The sequence below is a fragment of the Ursus maritimus genome, unplaced genomic scaffold, assembly GCF_017311325.1.
Source record: "Ursus maritimus isolate PB19 unplaced genomic scaffold, ASM1731132v1 scaffold_14, whole genome shotgun sequence".
NCBI classification, from domain to species: domain Eukaryota; kingdom Metazoa; phylum Chordata; class Mammalia; order Carnivora; family Ursidae; genus Ursus; species Ursus maritimus.
The window spans coordinates 30,035,424-30,059,816 of NW_024423786.1; the positions used below are offsets into that span (position 1 = coordinate 30,035,424).

At 40.5% G+C, this 24,393-nt stretch overlaps 1 protein-coding gene across 6 annotated transcripts in view; it reads left to right on the plus strand.

Annotated features, from left to right (window-relative positions):
• Positions 1-24,393, plus strand: part of FHIT (fragile histidine triad diadenosine triphosphatase) — a 1,380,201-nt gene that overhangs the window by 567,166 nt on the left and 788,642 nt on the right. The window contains exon 1 of one of the 6 annotated variants that reach the window (XM_040628606.1): positions 16,638-16,656. The exons of the other annotated variants lie outside the window; for them this stretch is intronic. The gene's annotated coding sequence lies outside the window, so the exon portion shown is untranslated. Of the gene's footprint in view, positions 1-16,637; positions 16,657-24,393 lie in introns of those variants that run through there. 6 annotated transcript variants of the gene reach the window in all.

Here is a 24,393-nt window from a genome sequence, read left to right on the forward strand (position 1 = left end):
TGAAGCTTGCTGATTTTGCCACATGATTTTCAGAGATTAGATGTTGCCACTGAAGGTGTAAGGCCAGGCTCATTCGTTTTCCCTGTTGGAGTTGACTTCCTTCCTTCTTCTTGATGCCTGAATAACTCTGGTTTTATCCTCCATGTCTAATAGATTAATTAGCATGTCTTAATAATGATTCTTTTTTTTTTTTTTTCCTTTTCCTCAATATAGTGTATCATTTCCACCTATGGTTTCAGCTCTTCCTCCTTTAGGGACAGGTTTCTGTGTGTTAACTCAGTGTTCCTTTTCAAGGCCAATGTTTCAGGGAATACCAATTGTTCTTTTGTTGGGTTACTTTCTCTGTCTTCCCTACTGAAGCTTTGCCTTCTGTTTGCTTTCACAAGTTTCTTGCCTTTTCTTTATGCATTCATTATATTGAGTTTTGTCATCATTCTGTTAATTTGGTTTTTAGCTTTGACTTTTTTCCCACTTATGTTTCTAATTTATTTATTAGATCTTCCATGGTACATAATATTTTTCAGAATGTTTGCTTAGCTCTGGAATCTCTTTTATCTTCTCAGCTCTGAACTCTCATTGAGTATTCTTATTAAGTTCTTTAGTATTACAAAGCACTCATGGGAAACTTGTCTCTTCTTTGGGTTATATTGACTTCCAGCTGAGCTCTTCATCTGTCCTTTGCACAATGCTCCTCTTTTCCTCCCACCTTTCCATCCCTGACTTGTCTTCATGCTGGATAATCATGCCTTCTCTTTGTATCCCGCTTACTAGTAAGATGGGTGTTTATGTTTATTTCCAAACTGGTGTAAATGGATCTCCCATGGCCTCTTTTCAAATTATTTGGGACTACTCTGTCTTCCAAATTCTGAGACCTAAGTTTGAGAACTGGATGTTGTTTTCTGCCTACTTTCCTAAAGGTGGCTGGTTTTCAAAGTGTGGTCCTGGGACCAGCAGCATCAGTTAATGAAGAAAATTCTTGGACCCCACTTCAACTTTATCAAGTCAGAAGCTCTGGAGATGGGGCCCAGCAATTTATGATTTCATCAGGGTTCCAGGTGATTCTTGTGCCTCTTAAAATTGGAAAGCCCCCGCAATAGACATTGTGCAGATGTGGGAATGGAAAGCTATGGTGGAGCAGAGCACGACCCATGCTTGGGCACCTGTGCCCTTCTCTGTCTTCTGAGACTCTATTAAATATCCTGTCCCTGTGCTATCTTCTGAGATCCTGTGAAATATCCTGGATCTGTTCCTCAACCAGGACTCTTCTACACCTTTGGACTAGACCACTTTCTATCACTTGGCATGTTGCTCTGGAAATCAGCAAGCCCTGATGGCTCTTCCTGTGTCTGTTGGCAGGGCTGTCATGGACTGTTGCACAGGTTGTCTCTGCATTAAGGGCACCTGGCCGAGGGGGATTGAGGGGGGACTAAAATCCAGTCTGCATTCTGCAAACAAAGAATGTACCTGGTGCAGGGCTGCTTCAGCCCAGAGTGGGGGGAGGGGGATGCCATTTTCTAATTGATCTGCCCAGAGAGAGCATCTTTTCACATGAAGAGCATCAGTATGTACACAGTAGTATATACTGGCAGGGTCTTAAAATAATATGAAGGGACTTCTGTAATAAAGCTGTATTCCTTGAATTTATCCAGGTTTCTCCTTCATGCCCCTTTCCTCAGTCCCTACCTTTACAACTTCTAGAGTATTTTTGAGAATTCTAAGCATTCTTTGTACTTCCTTTCTTTCTTTCATGGTGCTTCTGGGTGTGTGGAAGGCTGGGGTAGGGAGAGTTGATGAGGTTAACTTTACCAGAATCTTCGTTTTCTTTTCTTATAGTTTAAAATTTTTTTAAGGGGCACCTGGGTGGCTCAGTAGGTTAAGTATCTGCCTTTGGCTCAGGTCATGATCCCAAGATCCTGGGATCAAGCCCTGCATCGGGCTCCTTGCTCAGCAGGGAGCCTGCTTCTCCCTCTCCCTCCCTCTGCTGCTCCCCCTGCTTGTGCACACACACTCTCTCTCTGTCAAATAAACAAAAATTTTTAACAAAATCACCTTCTACTTTGCTGATTTTATAGATGGTGGTTACATTGTAATCTTTCAAAATGCTTATCATTTCCTTGCTATTTTTGTTAGTTTTAGGGGGTGTGTGATTCTAGGCTTCTGCCTCATTGCACTACTAATATATAACAAATGCATTAGAATTTTTTTACCCGCACAAATGAAAATAATATTTTTTGCATTCAGTTTGTTTCCAGTTTTATTGAAATAATTGGTGTACATGAGTGTATAAGTTTAAGGCACCCAGCATGATGGTTTGATTTACATAGATTGTGAAATGATTACCGTAATAGGTTCAGCTAGCATCCATCTTCTCATATAGTACAATAACAAGAAAAGAAAGAAGAGAAAAAGAAGAAGGAGGATTCTTGGGATGATAATTTTCTGCTTAGCTTTTTATCAGGTAGATTTCCTTAGTTGTAAGCAGTTATGTACTTTGAATGACTTAGGAGGGGGAAAAGCGAGGTTTGAGAGGGTGCTGGGTAGTATACGGAATTAAAGAACAGATGCCGGGGAAGAAGAGCTGGCAACTGGTGCCCTCAGCAGGACAGAATGGTGGCTACTGGGAAGCCCTTGCTGTGAGGTTGCTGAGCTCTAAGTACCTACTGGGCACGTGATGTGAATGGCAGCCCCACCAGTGCAGCAAGGAAAGGCTCTTAGAGCAGTGGTTCTCAACAGGGGTGATTCGTCCTGCCCCCGACCAGCAGGAGACATTTAGCAATGTCTGGCGACATTTTGGTTGTCCCAACTGGGAAGATGGTGCTACTGGCGTCTAGAGGGTAGAGGACATGAATATGTACGATGCCCGGAACAGCACTCCACAACAAAGAGGTGTCTGATCCAAATGGCAGTAGCACCAAATGTCAATTTTGGGGGAAATCCTGCCCAAAAGGAAGCGAGTTGAGATAGGTAAGAATAATAGCTGCTCGTTATACTTTCCAGTCGGTAGTTGGGCATTCGTATTGATCCAGGAATGAGTGTGGTTACCAGTTCCATTCAGACTTGAGTATTGCTTTCATTTAAAAAAAGAGGAAAACAACTGGGCTTTTTTTAATTGAAGAATTAAACATTTTACTTCCTTGGAGGTACCATCATCGTGATATTGTCTTACGCTTGCACCAACACCCAGAAGTCAATTTTAATTCACTAAAGAAAGCTGCGTTAATCCTCCCCTTAATGGCTAGGGTGTTTGCAACGCTAATGAAGTTTCCAAAATTAGATTCCTCTATAGTCACCATCATAACTATAGAACACATTGATCTGAGAATAAGTAAAAGTTTTAGCTCCATATCCAAAGGATCTTTGAGCCTCATCCTTTGGGCAAAACTAATGGGTAAAAAGTACCTTTTGTTTTCTGCATTAAATTGGTATTTGCAGGTGGCCCCATCGTCACTGGGCAACTGACCCGTGACTGCCGACAAGTCATTTAATCTCTCTAGATGGCAGTGTCAGCCACAGACATGTTTTTAAAGGGGTGTGGGGGAATAGATGAGCCCCTTCCTGTTGGAACACTCTATGAAATTACGCAGCATAAGTTTTGTGGGCCAAAGGAGGCCTCCCTTCTGGAAGGCTGGTTTCTGTTTGGATGGATCTCTTAAGTTTTCAGTAACTACCCTGGTGCCAGTCTTCTTGTAACTTCTCTTTTACCAGTATGCCCACAGCAAGCTATAATGCAACGCTGCACATTAATACATTTTAACAGATTTTAAATGAACTTTCTCTAAACAGATAGAAGAAAATGAGAACATTCCGAGGGAAATCCCTTGGCAGGCAAGCACATCTGTCGGTGATTTGGCAGGGCTGGAACAGTTTCATTAGGACTGCATCAGCAGTTTTTCTCAAAATGTGAACGGTGTGTTTGCTAAAGGCAAACACAATCATGTCTGAACTTCACAAACTTCTCTCAATTACAAGGAAATATCACTGTCAAAACTCTAATGCCTCAAATTATCCCAACCCCAAGTTCTTGGGGGAAAAAAAAACCAAAACAACCAAACTCAGAAGTGGTATCTGAAAAGCCATTTAATCCTATAGAAGTTTCTTTCTGCCATCTGTAAGCAAAGCAAAATTTGACAGTGTTTCTCACTGTTGATAATGTACAAAGATGTTTTATTACTTGTTAGCAGTGCAGTATATCATTATATAAACTTGATTTTGCTTCTAATTAAACATTTAAAATGCAGTTGCTTTTCTTTGCTCTTCTGACAAGTTGGAAGATGAAGTGACTTTTGTTGCCCAGTGGAATTATGTATGCTAAAAAACTCAACCCAAATTAATTTTTGTTGGCAAAATACATGCTTAAATATTATAATTCTATTCATTTTGGATAAATTAATATTCCCTGTGAATGAATATTTTAACCAAAATGTGGTAAGTTTATTAATAACTCTGAGAGGGGAGAAACCTCAACTTGAAAAAATGTCAACATTTTGCTTGATGGTTACCTTTCATGCTGATAATTATTTCTGGGATTTCTAAGCAAAAAACACATTTACTCAATTGCTATCCATTAATCTGGAAAATGTCTTTTCTTTAAATTGTTCAAAAATCATCTAATTGTTTCTGAATATGAAGGTCCTATGTGCCCAGCAGGATGAAGGCTGGAATTACATTCCTACAATGTCCCTCGGGTGGTAGGTACTTAGAGTCATACATCTTTTCAGACTTTTTTACAATTTTAGGATGAAAGAATATGATCTAAATATCCTTAGCTCTAATGCCAGTTTCTCTGTGAAGGCTTCCTGATAGCAACAGCTGTGAACGCTCCTTTGTTTTTTGAACCCCTTTTGTATTCCTTCTTTCTTTATATCCGGCAATCTAATGTCATTGCTTCTCTTGGCTAGAAGACTAGGACTGTTTTCTCAGTGTCTCTTGGTTGGTTTTAGCTTCTTCACATACAAATTGCATAGCTTGGTCCTTTGGGACTTCAAGAGGGGGGTCCATATAAAGCATAGAAAGAATGAAGCCTAATTAGTTGATAACCTCAATTTTGGTTCACTTCCATTCAGACTTCATTAGAAGAGGGACCTAAGAGTTACCCTTAAATGCAAACACTTAATTCCCTGCATTTCCTTGCTGTTGGAAACCAAGGATGAGGTTTACACTTCACTTGGATCCCCTAGAATCTAACCACTCATTTGTCATGGAGGAAGAGCTGGATAATTTCTTGGGGTAGTGATTAATTATTTCCTCAAGTGATCTTTTGGAGAGGTGGTGTAGATATGATTAAGAGTCGGTAAGGGCTATTGAATTTGAAAGACCAGAGTTCAGATGCTGGTTTCGCTGCTTTCTGAATGCAGAACTTTCAGTAAGCTATTGGACATCTATGAGCCCCAGTTTCTTGCCTGTAAAATAATAATACCGCACTCCTATATGTGTCATAATGATTAAACATTGAGGCCTCTTAGCTGTTGTAAAAATAATTTTAGGAGAAGTTCTCACCATTGTTATGGAAGTCAGTGAAAGTGTTTAGGGCTCTGGGATGCAGGGTTGTGAGAAAAATCTTGCCCCATCCTTTTCCCCATGTCAGTGTTGTCTGTAGTTGACTTTGACCACGTTGTCTGTGTAACTGCTCCTGTTTTCCTCTCATTCCCTTAATATTTCTTCCCCTTTCCTTCCAGCATACATAGACATTCTCTAGGAAATGAGATAGAAATGGTGCTGTATAAAGTAATTTAAGAAACAGTTTGTACAAAACTGAGGACATCAGAAATATCTGATAAATTTGATTTTTGTTATCTTCCAGATAATTAAAAGCACATTTTTTTTTTTTTACACTGAAATACCTGGAATCAGATATAGTAGAAAATTCACAGGGGAACAATGCTCACACCTGTCTTCATATTATTAGGTTCAGTAGAATTTAACTCTCATCTCTTGATGATGATGATAACAGCCAGCATGCTGGGCACTGTGCTGTGAAGTAGAAACCATTCTCATGCTCACTCTATACGTGCCAGACTCCAGAGCCCATCCCTGTTATGTGTCCAGTTCTATTCTTAAACCTGGAGATACAAAGATAGATAAGATTGAATATTTACCTTCAAGGAGCCTGCAGACTGAGGGAGAGGTGGAACACAGGGATGCAGATTACTTTACTGTGAGGCTGCAAGGGAAGCTGCTGCAGGAGTAATTCAAATACCAAGAACAGCAAAGGAGGACTTCATCATGTCTGTTTCCAGAGATCTGGAAGGAAATGGCAACTGCCTTGGATTTTTTGGAGACTAGGTCAAGCTTCCATAGCAGAGGAGACTGAAGGATGGGTAAGGGGGGGAATGGGTGAGACTGCAAAAATAAGAAATAGCTAAGCTGAAGAAGGATGGTCCTGAAGGAGAGTGCAGTGCCAGAAAGGCCAAGGTTGAAGAAAGTCAAGATGGGCCAGGAGAGCATGTGTCCTGTGAGGACTGAAGGAAGGCGTCAGGTTTGGGCCTGAGGCCATCATTCATTAGTGAACTTGGACGGCGATTTATTAGCTTGGCAGAGGGAAGAAGCCAACTTTGTATTTGGATGAGGAGACAGCAGAGACTGAGTGTTCAGAAGATTCTTTCAAGAGCTTTTGTGGTTGATGACAGGAGAAGAAGTTGGTCATTTGGAAGTGTAACATGGTTAAGCAGACTTTTATTTGAGAGAAAGAGAAACATAAGAATTAGTAGAGGAATCGATAGCAAAGGTGAGATTGAAGACAAATGGAAAGGAGAGAGTTTTTCTGAACCATAGAGGAGGAAGTTGATGACAAGTGTTTTATTATCCTTTACGTGAGATGTAAATGCTTTACTATATATAGACCGTGTTGCAAACAAAGGAAAATACATTTTGGACAGAAAGGCTTAGTAACCCTCCACATTCTTTTCCTTTAAGGTGTGGCTCATTGAGGTTTACTGGAGCTCAGCATAAAGAAAACAATGGTTAACAAGGTGTCCTTGCCTTAATCTGCCTATGGAGAGTTCATTTTCTTCTGATTCCTGTCCTCTCTGCTCACCTTTGTCTACTTTCTTGATGCCAGCCACTTCTGACCCCTCAGTTGGTTACTATTGGCTCCTGGCTTTTTTATTCTTGTCTTAGCTTCCAGATCTTAGCTGGCCAGTTTTGGCTCAAATTTTAGTGCAAGTGAATTGAACTGTAGTGATCCCTTTTCTTGGCAAGGCCAACGTCTTGATTTTTTCATATCCTGTTCTCACAGTAGCCTCACTGTGCTTAGCCCCGTGGGTGCCCTGTGACGGTTCCCCTGCTGTCTTGGTGGCATGTGTGGGACACAGGAAAGGACACGGTAGATTCCAACAAAAGGTCCAGGAAGGAGGAGGAGAAATACTGAAAAAGAATACAGTTGGAAGAATAGTGGAAGAGCAGTTCACCTTCAGAAAGACAGCCCAGGAATGCGTGGGTGGCTCAGTCAGTTAAATGTCTGCCTTCAGCTCAGGTGGTGTCCTGGGGTCCTGGGCTCGAGTCCCACATTGGACTCATTGCTTAGCGGGGAACCTGCTTCTACTTCTTCCTCTACCTGCCACTCCCCCTGCTTGTGCTATCTCTCTCTCTCTGTCAAATAAAATCAGGGAGGGAGGGAGGGAGGGAGGGAGGGAGGAAGCGCTCAAGGCAATGGGGAGGAACGAAGACCCTGCAGGATGTGAGGAGAAAGCTGAGCGGGCTGCTAGGCAGGCAGAGCCACCAGGCAGAACCAGGTGTGGCAATAAACAAAAGCCACCCAAATGAGAAACAACAAAGGATATTTATTCAGAGTTTTCTAGAGCAAGAGAGTCAGCCACCATTGCTTGCATTTGGCCAGGGACTCAAAGCTAATCATGGGAGTAGCAGCCTTACAGAGGCAAAATGGGAAGGCTTCAGGTAGGCCCTGACTAGAGGATGTTGGCACAAGAACGCTGGAGCCAGGCTAACTGGAAGCAGGACATCCTGTGTGGTTGGTTAGGGGTGCTTATTTAGCTTTCTCTGGGTGCTCCAAAGTTGGCAGCCAGAGGCAGAAATTGGGGAAATTGGCAGTTCTTGTTTAAATCCTGACCATTTGGGACCAATTGCAAAAGAGGTTGTGGTTTGGCTTCTCGGAGTAGTTGCTGCAGATTGTGGGTCAGAATTCTACTTTTTTTTTTTTTTTTTTGGTATATGGTCTGGCCATGCTCCCTTGTATATTCTGTCCCTCCTGAACTAGAGTTACAGAGGTTGTTTTCACTGCATGTATGTACCATATTTTGCAGGACATGCTTTGACGTGTGGCCTGGCCAGATCTGAGTTAGAACAGAATCAGGCCCTCTTCTGCATGGCAGAGTGCCAGCCACTGTGTTTCCACAGTCCCCTTTCAGTAAGTAAGGGTGCTGGCCTCTACACAGAACTGGAAGCAATATTTTTATAGATGTTAACTTTTATGGAAACATTAAAAGTAACACTCAGAATGCTTCTCCTTTGTGTTTACTCAAATATAGTTCTCAATGCAGCTGTGGCTTTCAGAGAAGCCTAATTACTTTCATATACCATGAGCAGTCGATCGAGCACTGGGAAAAGTCATAGCTATAAATTTATATTACTTGAGGGAGAATATTCGGTCTTCGAAATATGAATGCAGCCTCCCATCTCATATTATGGGAATTAGTTTTATTTGTGGAGTAGAATTTGATTGACTTTCTGACCCACCTAAGAATGTGGCAGCAGGGAGAATGTTTTGCACATTGGCTGGCTCTGCGTTGTTCATTCTAGAGACATCAGTTCAAAGAAAGGGTGGTGTGTCTCTAAAAGAGATGCACTCGGGGCGCCTGGGTGGTTCAGCTGTTAAGCGTCTGCCTTCGGCTCGGGGTGTGATCCTGGTGTTCTGGGATCGAGCCCCACGTCCGGGCTCCTCCACTGGGAGCCTTCTTCTTCCTCTCCCACTCCCCCTGCTTGTGTTCCCTCTCTCACTGGCTGTCTCTCTCTCTGTCGACTGAATAAATAAAATCTTTAAAAAAAAAATAAAAGAGATGCACTTGGATATCCCTCAGCTTTGTTCATAGGAGACATCTGTCGGATGGAGTAACAGAAAGTCACACATTGTGTCAGACAATTGGAGATGGTATTCCTTTCCGTTAACACAGAGCTGTAATGTATTTCAAGAGTATGTTTTTTTCATCACTAAGCTATTTATTATTTTCATTGAGCAGCAAAAATTAAAAGTTGCCAATGTAGAAGGCTAAAATAGATAACCAGGGGGTGGGGAGTGAAATCCTGGCTGTGAATGTTTTTCAGCACTAATTTCAGGTCTGTTGTTCTGGTGGAAACTCCCAACACTTTTCTTCAGTAATATATGTGCATGTGTAAATTAATGTGCCAGGGAAAAATATTATAGAGAAGTGTCACATCACCTGGGTTAATGCTGTTGCTTAAAAAACTATAATGTTAGCAATGCTTCCCTGTGCACAAGTTGGTATCATAAGGACAAAATATGGTTCCTTATCCCTGTTTCTGATCAAGAACAGTTTTGCTTAGGGTCCCAAGGGTGCAGAGTGAGTTTGAGTACATTAACCAACTGTAGATTACCACTAGAGGAACAATTCCAAGTGTATGTCCTGGTGGAAATGAAAGCACAGGCCCTGCCCACTTACTGACCGCTTATATGTCTCCCAGAACTTGAAGAAAGGCTCTGGTCTTCAGGACGCCTTGGTGACAGACGAGCTGCTCATTGTCCTGATCTGAATGGAACCATCAAGTCAGATTTAGGCTTTGCTGTTGCTGTCATTTACTTCTCTCATGCCATGCACAGCCACTGGGACATTTGTGGCAGCCCTTGGGGCACCACTGAGCCCCAGGCATGTACCCAGTTACCACTCTGAGTCCTGCCATTACTGAAAGTCCCCCTTGGAGAGACTTTACTCACTTTCTCCAGACGCAGACCATTCTCCTTCTCTATGTGATACTTTCCTTTCTTAAATAATCCAGCTCTATTGCTTCTGGAAGCCTACCTAACTGCCTAGAGCGAAGACTACAATTTCATCCCTCCTTGCTACTAAGTTTAGCTGTGTAACTCAATTCTGGCCAGTGAGAATGAAGAGGCGTACTATGTGCGACAGTGTCCTTAGAAGTTGGAGGCCTGCCCTGCCTCCGTCCTGCTGCCTAGACAGTAGATGGGATAGTTGGAGTGCCATCTTGAACCATGAGAATAAGGACCATACCCTAGGGGTGATGGAACAGAAATCTGAAAGTACCCTGGGTTTTAGATGGCTGCAGAGCTAGTGGCCAGATTGGTTCTGGTCTGCTGGTCTCCAGACTCATGTGGGAGAATAAAACCATGTCTGCTTAAGTCACTGTTATTTTGGGGCATGTGTGTGTGTGTGTGTGTGTGTAGTTATATGTGTACACTATAGATAGCTATACCTGATTTGTAACTACATATATATATATATACACATATATAATACATATAATACATATATAATACATATATAATACATATATATACATATATATATTTGCATTACGTTCAGCATCTCAATAGATTATTGTGTCATAAATACATGATATATCTGCAAGATATACAAAATTAAATATATTTATAAAATAATATTTTATATAAAATATTTTAAATATTTTTCTATCTAATTTTGATAAGATATGTAGAGTTCAGAATGTTATAAGAATGCATACAGCTTCTAATTTGAAGGTCACTTAGTTAAGATAAATCATTCTAACAACCTTTCATTATAGGGCAGATTTGAAACCTAATTTTCCTTTCCTCTTTTTCCCCTTACATTTTGAAAACAGCACATTGGAAGCTGTTTGGATTGGCACATAGACCACGTAACCAGAGTGACCGTAGCGACTCAAATTGATTCCTCTTAAATCACTTCAATATGGTAGCAGTAGATGTTCCTGCTCTCCAGCCTCCCCAGATTCTGTCTTCTCCCAAAGCCACACCATTTGGGGCCCTTGGAAATATCCACTATTAGACAGAGTCAGGCAGTTCTTCTCCAAACAGCACAAGTGAAAATGTTCAAATTTGAGTAACTTCTTTATGGAAAGTACTCTTCTGCATTGTATTTGAACTAACAAACTAAAGAATGAATCTCAGAAGGCTCGTTTTATTTTCCTGTTTGCCATTTTGATCTTGCTTCCTAGCATAGCACATCGAAGAGCTACTAATGTTAGTCCTCCATGATGTGGGGAGGCCCAAGTAGTGTACCTGGGTTTTGAATTGTTCTCCTTTAAGTATTAAACTTCATACAGTGGTTCTTAGGTGCATGTGAGAGTTCGTTGCAAGTAGTTTTGTAGAGCCAGTGGCTGTTCTTCCTTGTTGATATTCTTTGGGGAGTTTGCTCAGAACCACTTCCTACTCTAGGCCTGCTTGCTGTCAAAATAATCTAAATACCAACAAAGGAAAATATGTCTAAGTCCATCAAGCCCATCTTTTTCCTCTATAACTATCTCCAATTAGGTTTTGAAAGTTTTTGGTTTTATTTTTTTTAAAGATTTTATTTATTTATTTGACAGAGAGAGAGACAGCCAGCGAGAGAGGGAACACAAGCAGGGGGAGTGGGATAGGAAGAAGCAGGATCCCAGCGGAGCAGGGAGCCCAATGCGGGGCTCGATCCCAGGACCCTGGGATCAGGCCCTGAGCCGAAGGCAGACGCTTAATGACTGAGCCACCCAGGCACCCCAGGTTTTGAAAGTTTTAAGTGCAGAGAAGGTGGTGCTCAAAACCTGAGGTTCATGCTGCAGTATAAGGGGGTGGGGGGAGGAGCATAAGGAGGGAATTAGGGAACAACTTCTTCCAGAGTTCATAAAATGTCCATTCGGTTTTTTCAGAGTTGGTGAAAATGTATAGTATCCGTAATGGAAAAATATGCTTTAGTTTGAGTAAGTGAGTGTGTGGTGTAAGCTTTCCTTTTATTCTTTTTGGGGGCCTTAGACTTTAAGAAAACTTTTTAGACATTTGTTTTACATCATGAAGGCTGCCCATATTCTAACACTAGCTTGTGATATTTCATATGGGTACTGTTCCATTGTTGACTTTCATGGAGTTTATGTGAATAAGCAATAGAATTTCCCTGATTCTGTCCATTCTTTCCCTTGGCCGAATCCTAACTAGAAGTCATATTGGACTGCCTTTTCCTGGAAGCCTTCCCTCGTTGCCTCAAGCCTTGATTAAGAGCCCTCTTTCTCTGACCCTACTGCATCTTACATTCTTAGCCATTTGTCAACTTGGCTGTATCTTCCATCTGGCTGTTTCCAATTGCAGGGTCTTTGCCTTATTCCCTTTGGGTGCTATGGTGCCAGCTTAGTGCCTGGCATATAGTGAATGCTCAGCAAATATGAATTGAATTAATGTATTTTTCTGGAGGGACTTATTTTACTTATGGGATAAAAAATTTAGGCCTGTGCATAGAAGTTGCAAAATAAATATTTGTAGATTGGATTTCCAGTGCTTAAGTAATTCTGTATTGCAAAGCAGACACCTCTGAAAGGCTCAGGTTTTGGGATATTATTTACAACACTAGAGCAGTTTTCTGAAAGTGCATATATATTACACCCTGTTTCCTCCTAAGTGCATGGACTCAGTGAAAAATAATAAATCAATAACATCCTGAGAATTACTGGAAGAAACAGCATATTATCTGTTATTCCCTGAAGGTGGAACGTAGAGATGATGGGTGAAAAGAACTTCTGATTTTCTGTTGTGACAATAGTGACAACATCGATAGTATGATTTTTTTTTTTTTTTTTTTAGAGAGAGGGAGAGTGGGAGAGGTGGGGGGAGGGGCAGAGGGAGAGAGAGAATCTTAAGCAGGCTCCTTGTCCAGCACGAAGCCTGACTCAAGGCTCGATCCCACCACTCTGAGACCATGACCTGAGCTGAAATCAAGAGTCAGATATTTAACCGACTGAGCCACCCAGGTACCCTAATAGTATAAATTTTGATTAACTTTGAACCCATAAAGCAGAGCATTGAGTCTGAAGGTAGATTTTGTTTAAACTAGACTGTTGTCTGTTAAGGAGGGTTGGTACAAAGCATCCAACAGGGTACCTTCCCTTTTGCAGACTTCAGCAAGGAAAATTTGTTCATAATCACTTAGAAAATGTTTTGAATTTACTCAAATCCTAAATGATTAACTGATTAGAAGAAATATTCTATTTTTGTGATTTATTTTCAAATTTTCAAAGAACAAATTAATGGAAGACTCCTTTCAATAGCCTTGTAGGTCTGTAGTTTCTTGGTGCATCACTGTTTACCTGGATGTGCAAGTCCAGAAACTTAAGTTTGTACATTTACCCAGAGTTGAGGAGGGTCAAGGCCACTGACTCATCCTTACCTAAGTCCTAAGAAGATGATAAATTAGAATGCCAATGTGTTCATTCTCCAGGAGAAATATAGCTGCCAAGTTCTATTCATGTTATCTGGTCAGCACTTTCTCTAGTAAGAAGTCTCAGTGGCAAATTAAATTACAATCAGAAGTACACTGTATTGGTGAGAGTGTGGGGGAAAAAGCAGTATCATATACTATTAATAGAAGTGTAAATTGCTGCAGCCTCTTTGGAGGGAAAATTTGGCAACATCTCAAATAAAAACGCATGTATCCTTTGCCCTTGCAATTTTACTTCTAAAAATGTATCCTGAAGATAAATCTTCACAGGTGGGCAAAGACATATGAATAAGAGTGCTCCTTGTAGTATCATTCAAGGAATGGGAGAAACATAATATCCGTCACAAGTGAACCTGCCAAGATCTGTGGTTTATCTATATAATGGAAAGCTGTGATACTGTTAAAAGGAATTATGTAATGTATATGTTATGTGGAGAATGGCCTCCAACATATGTCACTGAGGGGGAAATGAAAGATACCGAACTGTGGGCATAATGGGCTTCCTCCCATGGTAGTAACAGAATGCAGTACACACATATATGTGCTACTCTGCTCAGTGTGTTTCAGAAATGCAGGAAACAGTGGTCGTCCCTAGAAGGCCTGGGTGGGAGGAAGACTCATTTTTCACTGGAAGTGCTTTGCATCTATTTGAATATATTACCCAGTGCTTGCATGTATTAGGTTTTCTATGAAAAAAAGAGTTAAAACAACATTCAAATGGTTTCTTGTTGACTTTTGTTGAGTTTAAAATTAGCACCAAGGAAGATAATCATGTTTCACAGATAGCACTGTTCCTGATGTCTGCAGGGTCACCTGTCTGGCACATCTCACCCACCCCAGACAGTAGCCTCTCCCAGGAGAATGTTTTCATCCCTCTTTATTGGCCTCACACAGACATTGTCTCCAGTATGTGATGTCAGCATTATATTTATGAGCAATTCTTCCTGCAGCTGGACTCCGGTTTCTTGAGGAAAACTTGGGAAACATATGAGTCCCATAAGCCACACACTTAGAAGTCACTTCTTAGGTTAGGTTGACTTTGGTGTAAATTATAATCACCAGGGGAGCTTGTTCAAATGCAGAGTCCTGGATCCCATCCCAGAGATCCTGACTTAGTTAGGCTGGGATGGGGTCAGGAAGTTTCAGCTTCAAGGGATTCTGATGCAAAGGATCTGTATGCCCCTATCTGAAAAATTTAGGGGTGTATTTTTCAGGTCCTGTCTCTGGATTCCAAAGTCATTTGACTGTGTGCCTCCTTTATTGATGACACGTGTTTTAAAGAAATCAGTAGTAAATTGTTAGCAAATTCGTCCCTTCTGTGTCAGTTGATCTTTAGTAGATATGGGGGAAAAAGGAAGTATGACCAAGTTCAGCTTCCATAAGGGCCAAGAGAATGACCCCTCCAGAGTGCCCGATTGGTAATGACACCCAGATCATTTGATGCATACTCATCTCAGCCTAAATCCTTCTTGGTCTACTTGGATGATGGAAGATAGTAATATGTCTCTAAAAGCAAGGAAGAAAGAACATTTGAGTTAAGTTATGGGCAGCTGACCTTTGATTTTAATCACAACTGCTTTTAAATGGAAATAGGAAGGAGAAGGAGTGGCAGAAGGGTGGACTAGGTAAAAAAAGAAAGTCGAGTGAAGTGCCTGAGTTTTTAAGTCAAGCTGACTTGCCTCCCCATTAGACATTCTACACCTGATAAACTGTGTGATGTTGGACATGGCGTGACACTTCTCCGTGTGATGGCTATACAGTAAGGATAAAGCTGACAACATTACCATGGTCAGATGATAAAATGAGAGAATATTTATAAATGTTTTAACACAGCACCTGCATTTATCAGAAGCTCAATAAATGGTGGCTAAATCTTCATAAAAGAGCAAGAAATAGAGACAGAGATAATCACATGGGCTTGTCAGCTACTCCCTTTGGCTCAATGGACCCATTAGTCAAGAGATCTGAGTAGCACTCCCAAATCTGCATCTAGTTAATGCCTTGCTTGGCCTTGACCAAACCATGAAATGCCTTGAGCCTCCATTTTCCCATTTGTGAAATGAGAAAGTGGGACTTCGTGGCTTCTAAGGGCCTGTCGTTTTACCTCCAAACTCCAGGGACAAAACAAAATATTTCTCCAAACCCCTTTCTTTATCCCAGTGAATATCAGGTAATTATTCTTCTTATATTGAGCTTAGATGGAAGGAAGGCTCTTCTCTAAACTTGTCATCCTCGGCGGGATGCTTGCTTTCCTTTGCCTCTTGTTGACTCTTGGCTGCATGTGAAGTTCAGTCTGTTTTTAAAATTCTTGTGTTATACGCAAACAGTGGATCACGGAACACTACATCAAGAGCTAATGAAGTAGCGTATGGTGACTAACATAACATAATAATAATAAAAAAGAAAGTAAAAAGAAAATTCTTAAGTTTGAAGCTTGATGGATTAGAACACATCTGACTACTGTGATGAGTAAATGGTAACTCATGGGAACTAGCAAGTAGATCGGGGCGAGTTTATCTTATGGGATTGCTGATCTCCCATCCTGACCCCCTTAGGGTGCTTCCTTCTTTTGATAGGATCTGGAAACCGGTGAGGAAGAACTCAGCAGGCTCTATTGGGTCATCTCACTGCTGCTGGTGTGCTCACGGCTGAGGGACCTCACATGATCTCTCCTCTCTCCTGCTCTCATTTTGGCACTCATATTTAAACCCAGCTGTGTCCTTTGAACCAGCATTCTTCAAAGCGTGCCTCATGGGACACTTGCTTCTAGAAGTACTCCATGGGAAGAAGGTTTAAAATTTGGTTTAAAAAGTGTGGAAAACTCTGTTCATTTTAATGCCCTCCTTGTCGAATCCCAAAGAATACTAGCATAGGAAGGCTCCTAGATTGCCCCAAGAAAAGAAAACTGGTTAAACCCAGCATCTCCCAGACTTACTCAAATTGGGAACTTCTAAAAAAATAGTAAAACAATGGTGATATCTCTCATAGTCCTGTTCCACAGGACCCGAATTTGGGAAATATTTTTATGGACTATGAAAGGGCTCTAGGTAACTGATTCTGCTCCATTACTTGTGAACTGATTGAAGAAGAAGAGAAAATAAGTTTCTGGAAGGTTTTTCTTGAAAAGCAACTGGAGTTAGAATTTATGTATTGAAGTATTAATTTTATGTTGAGATGTGCATTTGAGTACCACGGCTGGTTTAATTTGTAGGTGCCTGATGTTGACTCACAGACTACTGATAGATCTTTCTTGCCTTGACTACAAGACTTGGTGAGTCCCAGAATTTCATTTAAATATTTTGCTGCAGAATATGTAACTAGCTATGGATCTGAATGAAAAATAACACCATGTGGGTCCATAGATAAATAATTAAAACTGTGTATGAATAACCCCAGTTATTCCACCATGGCTATATAATGTAAAGAGTTTCAATCGAACTCTAACAAAATACATCTGTGTCTGGCTCCAAAAATTGCTTTCTGAAGATTGGAGAGGTAGATTTATTAAAGTTTGCGCATTTCTGATTATGCACGAATATGTTGTTGCAAAGTCTCAGGAACATTTGAGTCCTGGGTATTCTTTCCTAAACCTTAGAGAGAAATGTTTCAGAATTAGGTAGAGACTATTCAGCTTCAGCTTACTCTTATATGAACTGTTTTCATATTGACTGACAAATAGGGATATAATCTCCTTTTAGATATTCTAGCTCAACTAGCAGTTTGTAAATGTTCTTTTTTATTTTCTAAACTTGTACAGTTAAAGGGAAAGGGTTGTATTAAAACGGTTCTGTTGATGCCTGAAGTGATGCAAAACTAAGACGAAGGCAGCAAATGTAGAAAAAGTATATTCAAAATGATTTGTTTAGATTAGGTTTATGGGCTCACGTAGTTTAGCGGAGTGAGACCAGGAACCAGGAATAATCAGAGAATCTCCTGCCTCAAAACAAACAGAAATAGTACAGGAGCATTAGGGCATTGCTAGGTATCACACTGAAAAGATCTTCATTCTTCAGTAGCAAAAGTAAGGAAATAAGGAAACGGGCTGGAGCTTTGTGGGTAGTTAGCTAGCATTTATGCAGAAGTAGAAATGTCACTTTTGGAATCACGATTGTACAATGGAGTGTGGTGCCTTGTCATTTCTTTCTCTTTTGTCCAAGTTAGAGGAACATATAAAATTAGAGGGGTAATAGGTTTTAAAATTTTTTGGTCCTAGGCTAAATGTTTAAATTCTTTAGTCTGCAGTTGACCATATTTCATATGAAATGAGAGCACATTTGGGATTACGGAGGGAACAATAATTTAAGGATGATAACAGAACAGTGATTGATCCTTTATCCACTTATTTTTGGCTTGGGGCAATCCTTACTTTTCTCTGAACTCAACCATTCATTGAGTGAGTGAGAGAGAGTCTGTGTGTATAAAACAGATCTAAGAGGAACCTCTTCGTTGGAAGTGGGTAAATGGGCAGTGGTATGCTGATAAATGTTTAACAACTGGGTCTCAGAGGGAAAGAAAAAAAAAAACAACCACCAACCTTGATATGCAGCATTGGCAGATTTGGGGATTTTTGTGGTGTAAAACCTCCCACCCCGGACAACTTCAGATTATCAACCTGATGTTAGTTGGCTCACAAAACCCCCAAAATTCAACAAGCAGTTCTCATGAGCTGGTGGGAGCTGGGTCCAGCAGACTTTTGCTAGATTTTCCTTCTTCCTTCCTTCCTTCCTTCCTTCCTTCCTTCCTTCCTTCCTTCCTTCCTTCCTCCTTCCTTCCTTTCTATTGAAGAGTAGCTGACACACTGTGACATTAGTTTCAGGTGTCAAACTAGTGATTGGACAGCCCTACGTTATGCTATCCTCACCAGAAGTGTAGCTACCGTCTGTCGCCATACAGTGCTATTACACTACTTATTCCCACGACTTCTTCATTCCGTTACTGGAAGCTTGTATCTCCCGCTCCCCTTCACCCATTTTGTCCATCCCCCCATGTCCTCCCGACTAGCAACCATCAGTTCTCTGTACTTATGGGTCTGTTTCTCATTTGTTTGCTTTTTATTTTATTTTTTAAATTCCGCATATAAGTGGAATTATATGATACTTGTCTTTCTCCATTTGACTTACTTCACTTGGCATCTGCCCTCTAGGTCCATCCATGTTGTGGCAAATGCTAGATTTCTTATCCAGGGGCATTTTGTGGGGTTGTTTCCACAGATATCTGTAAGGCACCTGGAAGCTCTGGAGAATGCCTTTTGAGAACAACTGGTCTCTGATCTTTAAAAATCCCTTTCAGATCTCAAATTCTAGAATCCTTTCTCAAGAAGTGTTTATGAGACAGAAGGCATTGTAATTGTGTGTGATGAACTTCTTTAAAGTTGGTATTGAAGTTATTTGTTGTTGTTGGTTCCTAGAGGGCTGGTGATTTAACCGGGATGCTTTTGGTACAGAGATAATCTGTGGTTAATATTAAAAGTGGTTTTAGGGAAGACAAGCGATTCTGACACACCAGTACCTGGAGATACTTTTGCTTTTTAAGCATGGATCTATTGCCATTTTTGAACATGACCGCACCTTTGCATCATGGCAAATGCCTTTAACATAGGACACCTTTTCATCTAGGACAGGGGTTGGCAAATGACAGCCATCAGCCAAATCCAGCTCACTGCCTATTTTTGTGTGGCTTCTGGGCTAAGAATGGTTCTTACATTTTTGAATGGTTGAAAAAAAATCAAAAGAAGAAGAAGAATTTGTGACACATGAAAATGATTGTTTCAGTGACCATAAATAAAGTTCTACTGGAACACAGCCCTGCCCTTTCGTTCGAATCATCTGTCATCGACATCAGCATGTCAGCTCTGGCTGCTTTCATGCTACACCGGCACAGTTCGGTGGTTGCGGTAGAGACCATGGGGCCCGCAGAGCCTGGAATATTTACTATCTGGCCCTTTACAGAAAACGTTTGCCAACCCCTGATCTAGGAAATAAGTCTCTGAGGAAATGGGACTAGCTAGTTCAAGGTTCTGTACAGTGACTGAAGACATAGCCGTCGGAATGCCAAATTCATTCTTAATGGGATTGAGAGGAGTTGCCTAAGAAAATGAAGGGCACCATACACAGCTTGTGAAAATTCTTAAAATATGAAAAAGAGTAAGGAAAGTAAGGAATTTCTCACTTTGCTCAAATCACCTTTTCTTCGGTTTTGTGGATAGCCTAATATGAAGAGGTTCATGCTTTCTGGTGCCGATGTGTTCTAAGTTACGTGGTCTTCTGATCACGAGGGCTCTGCTGCTTCTGACTCGGTAGGGTATCATTGGTGGCGACAAGACTTTGGCTTCGGAGTCAGACAAATGCAGTTCAAACGTTGGCTTGGCCCCTTATTCGATGTGTGGTCTTAGACAAATTTCTTTTCACAGTTTGTATCTTCAGTTATGTATAAAATATAGAATTGTTCTGAGAATCAGGTCAAATATTTAAATTCCATAGCATCAGAATCTGACACATAGTAAGCATATAATAAATGTTACTTTTATTTGTTGTTATTATTATGTTTGTACACCTCAGGGCCTCTCATGCATGTGCATATTTATCTTTTGGGGTAAGCTTTTATCCTTTTAGTTTTTGCAGACAGATATAAATATTTAATTTGGCAGTATCTTGACATATAATACAAATTTTTTCACCCCACATACTTCATCTCCTGGAAATTGTCTTGAAGGGAATTCATGCAAGTGTTACAGTCTCAGCCAATATTTTAAACTTTGGTCAGGTGAGAAGGTTGAGTGTCCCCATTCATTTCTTCCCAAGAAGAGACTGCCCTCTAATGGATACTTTTCTGGTAAGGGGAGAAAATAGTTGTGGTCCTAAAGACTAGGAAATGTTTTGCAATTCTTTTCTGTTACAATATACCTGCTTATGAAATTTAAGTATACCTTCAGGAGAGAAAGACTCCCAATATCTCAGTACCTGCACAGTCTGCTCTGATGATGACATTCAGCAATTAGACATGCATTTCTTTGGCAGCTATTTGCACTCAGCACCTCCCCCCTCCTCCTGCCACAGTACAGGCGTTGCTTTAATCAAGTCATTCTCAATTTAGGTTATACAGTAGAAAACCAAGAAGCTTTAAAATATCCTGATCCCTAGGTTGCACCGCAGCCCAATTAGATCCGAATTTCTGGGGACGGGATCTAGACATCAGTATGTATGTATGTATGTATGTATGTATGTATGTATGTATTTTTATGTCCCCTCCACACACATGATTCCAGAGGGCAGCCTGCAACCAAGGTTGAGATTCATACTTTAAACCTTTAGGTTTGAAACGTGTCCTTAAAATAAAGCAAAAATGCTGTGCTCGTGTGGCTGTGGTGTTTGCTCTTCTTAAGCATGCACAAGCGCAGCGTCCATTTGTCAGCTGTTTGTACTGGAGTCTCATCTCCAGGGAAATTTACCGATACAATCTTATTTCATTGGCTTGTTAATAAAGAAGGATCTTTTAGGTAGCAAAAGAGGGTGATAAGAAATGAATCTTTGCTACTTCTCCAACTGTAAATCCCACTGATGGGTTTTGTTTGGGACCCTTGATCATTTGGACTCTGATGACCTCATGGCTAACCTCTACAGAGGCATTTGGACTCACTGTCAAAAATGCATTTCTGGGGTGTGAATTTACAAGAGCATATTTTCTATATATTCGCTGATAGCCGTAAGCATTTTTTTTTTAGCCTGGTGAATATACATGCTGCTAAATTTTCTTCTCATTAGTATACTGTTCCTTGTGTTTAGTTCATTTTTGGTATTTTATTGATCTAATCTTTTACTTAAATAGGAATTGCTATAGTTTCACCGAGTTTGATGCAGTTGAAGGAAGGTTAATTAATTTTGTTATCTGTAATATAAAAATAATGATATAACCCATCTCCTAGGATTGTTAAGAAAAGAGGAAGAGGTAATATGTGTAAAACAGCCTAGTGGCTGGAACCAAGCATACACTCCAATGTTGTGATGATATTGAGACAATATATAATAGAGATCAAGAACAAGGGTGCTCATCAGGTTAGTTTCCCTGGGTTCAAATCTCATCTACACTACCTATCAGCTTTGTGATGGTAGGCAAATTCATTACCCTCTTTAAATCTTCATTTCCTTCCCTGGAAACTTTGAGCTAGCTACCTTTTTTTTGGGGGGTGGGGGAGCAAGGGGAAGTGGTTGAGAAATCAGTGCGATCATGTATTTGATGTGTTTATTACTATTCATGGCATATGGCAAGCACCTTTTCACATACGTAAAGTAGGAAGGGAGTGTGTGCATGTATTTAGTGGGAGCTGCGAGGGGCCTTACCCTGCTTCTTTTGTTGTCCCTGAATCAGCAGTATCAGCATTACCTGGGATCATGTTAGGAATGTGTCATTTCAGCCAACCACCCCAGACTTACTGAGTCTAAATCCACATTAAAAAAAAAAAAGAGGATGCCCAGCGATTTGTATGCACATGTGAGCAGCACTGCTCTATTCAATGAATGACAAATACAAGGCAAAATTGCCGCTACTCCCCTGTAGTACGCCCATGACAGGTATCGCTCATCACGCGTGGCACTCCATCCCTCAGCATCCTGTCCACACTGCAGACACCCTCAATTGGCTGATAGGAACTGTCATGCAAGATGAAACCTGTAGCAGAAGAAACTTATTGCACTGAAGGAGTGACTTGCCTGAGCTCGAAAGACAGTGAATTGCCAAGACAGTACTCAAATTCAGGCCTTTTCACCGTCAAACCAGCAATCCTGTACATTATTTTATACTGCCTCCATGATGGCGTTCAGTGACACACAACTGTTGGGCGGTTGGCTTTGTGCTACCACTGGACGGTGAAAAAGGACATTAAGATTAACCGGAAGGATACAATAGCATTCAGTATTAAAACAGAATTTGGAAAGAAATGTTAAAATCAGCTAACAGTGTTAACTGTGATTAAAACTCGAAGCCTGATGGTAATTTCTATTGTGATAATCTAGGCATGGGGATTTAAAAAATTGTGAGGATAAATTAATTCCACTGAATTCTAAAATTCATTTAAAAATTTTTTTTTCATGTTGAACGTTTTCTTTTCTTTTCTTTCCTTTTTTAAAAGATTTTATTTATTTATTTAACAGAGAGAGACAGCCAGCGAGAGAGGGAACACAAGCAGGGGGAGTGGGAGAGAAAGAAGCAGGCTCCCAGCGGGAGAGCCTGACATGGGGCTCCATCCCAGAATGCTGGGATCACGCCCTGAGCTGAAGGCAGACGCTTAAGGACTGAGCCACTCAGGCGCCCCATGTTGAGCGTTTTCTTTTTAGCAAGAATGTGTAATGCTTGAGGGGGAAGTTGTCGTTGAAGTGACCACTGAATTCATCAGACAGCATTTCACAATACGAATTCAGACAGCCTTTCACAATACACATTTTGCACACATTGATACATTGCCTTTGCCTTTTACAATTGTTTTTTCTTGAAATTTTACATCTTAGGGATGGAATGAACCTTGAGATAGCATATGATCCAGCTTCTGTCTCCTGGGAAGGAGGGAAGAATTTTGTTCATCACTGAGAGATACGGTCTGCCTAGAGCTAAAATGAAAACACTATCCTAATACCTCTGAAATTTATCTTAAGCATCACGTTGGCTGTTGCACTGAGGCTGCTAAACATTTTCTGACTCATTACTCAAATGACTCATGCTCCATTTAGTGTGGTGGGAATACATGGAGAAGTGGCCAGATCCAACCGAGTGAGTAAGCGACTGGCCAAAGTTTCTTGCATTTTGTTACCCGGGCCGTTAATTTGCTAGAAATCTCAAAATGTTAATGTTCCTTCTGGCTGACACAGGGATGGAGGGGCTTTCTTTCCCCATTCTGGTCTGGAGGATATGCCAAAATTTCCCCTCCTCAAAATAAAATTAGGCAGTGTCAGTTTTCACATTTCAAGTTTGTCCCAAGCCGTAATAATAGTTTAGGTAATGTAAGATAGACTCTGCGAATTAAACCAAAACCAAAACCAAAAAAACAACTGTATATTTATAAATCTGTATGTATATATGAGTGTATATTTATGAATGTATGTACAGGTGCATATATATGTATATCAATGCATATCTGTGTGCATATGTATATATGTATGTCATGCTGCTTTAGCCGACCTATAGCCATTAGCTTCGAAAGTTCCAGGAAACAACGATCCTTTCCCCAGTGCATTAACTTAGTCGATGTACACATCGTTTTTCTGATTTGGAAGTTTTCCATATCCAAATTTGTTTGACCCTCAAGAGATGGGTAAAAGATGCATGGACAGCAGAGTCAAGGATCCATGACAGTGTCTCTTAAAATAACATTAAAGGTCAGGTCATAAAACCACTTTCCTTTTTTGAGTATTTTATTTCTTTGCCTGGAATTAATTTCATGTCCAAAGACATGGTCTATGAAAGAGGACATCTAGGAAATGTGTTCTAGGAATTAGCCTTCCCCAGGAGTCAAAAGGAAATTTGGAACTGTGTTTGTGCAAATAAATATAGGCACATCTGTGTAAACTTTCTGTGACTATCTTTAGCGGTAATGGAGTATGCCTACCCTTGTTAATTTTTTATTTATTTTAGAAAATTAACATAAGAATCCGCATGACCCATTTTCTCTTTGGAGTCAATTGTTTTGTTTTATATTAACTTTTCAACTTGTTTTCTTTTACGTTAGTCTTAAAATGTCCTCCTCATGGAAAAGAGTATGTTCTCCATATGATAGAAATTAAACTGGCTGCTTTCCAGCAAATGAAATTATGGAGGTAATTTATGAGAATAAGATTTTTTTTTTCATTTTAAACTATAGGTTAAATGACAAAGGGCAGACAATGTAAATATCAACTAGATACTTAAACAGGTTGTAGCTCTCTGTCCCTTTCTGTGTATTTAAACGTCTTTTCTCTATGTTCAGAAACAGATTTTGGAGGATATATACACACCATTCATAAAGAATGACCAGAATACATAT